The sequence below is a fragment of the Aplysia californica genome, unplaced genomic scaffold (genome assembly GCF_000002075.1).
Source record: "Aplysia californica isolate F4 #8 unplaced genomic scaffold, AplCal3.0 scaffold00800, whole genome shotgun sequence".
Taxonomy (NCBI): Eukaryota; Metazoa; Mollusca; class Gastropoda; order Aplysiida; family Aplysiidae; genus Aplysia; species Aplysia californica.
In genome coordinates this window covers 283,196-284,120 of record NW_004798070.1, presented here as the reverse complement: position 1 = coordinate 284,120, position 925 = coordinate 283,196, and positions in this window count along the sequence as shown.

Here is a 925-nt window from a genome sequence, read left to right as displayed (position 1 = left end):
TTCTCTCTCTCTCTCTCTCTCTCTCTCTCTCTCTCTCTCTTTCTCTCCCTCCCTCCTCCACTCTCTGTCTCTCTGATACTTTGACTCGGTGTCCCAGGAACAATCGATAGAAAAATGGTGGTGGTTCCCCGGGGCGTGTAAGTGGCCGACACGACCTAGTAGTTTCGTTAGCGAGAAGGAACTGGCGTCGATAGACTTTGCTACTTCCTTTGAATGAAGTTTTTTTGTTTTGTTTTGTTTTTGGTAAGTGTTTTACGGTGCTCGCAACTGCATAAGGTCATAATATGAGCGCGCGGGACACACCAAACATTTTCAGTCGGTAGGAGATTTTTGAATTTTGCCCGGATGGCGGCTGAAACCCACTCTTATCGATTTTTGGACCACCAAGGGAACTTTAAAGTTTGCAACTTGCAGACGGGACCTCCGAAATTTTTCACCCTTGTCCGAGAAGGCTAGGTGTCGATCTTACCTACCATAAGATCAGAGGTGTGGCTGAAAGACAGCGGTAAAAAGGACCAAATTTAAATGAGAAGCAGTAGAAAAGCTGCAGAAAGAGTCAGGATCCCAGAGGAGGGGGCAAAGGGGATGAAGGGTGGGGGCAGATAATGGAGACGAGAGCAGACGACAGAACATTGCTAGAGAGTAGGAACAGAGGTGAAAGGACACAATTTTAGAGAACGACATTTTTCCGTCGCTGCTCTGATTAGAACCCGGAACCTTTGAATGAGAGACGAACATCTTAACCTCTAAGCCACAAGACCTCCCTTGTTTGAAGTTCGACATCAATGAAACCTTTCTGAACGTTTCTGAACAAGTGCATGATTTGTCTATTAATAAAGTCTTTCGTTTTTGCCTTTTCCATACAGTTTATAGCTTAATTGAGTGGGTCTATAATATGTGTTTCTTTACAGACAGACTGGCAGTC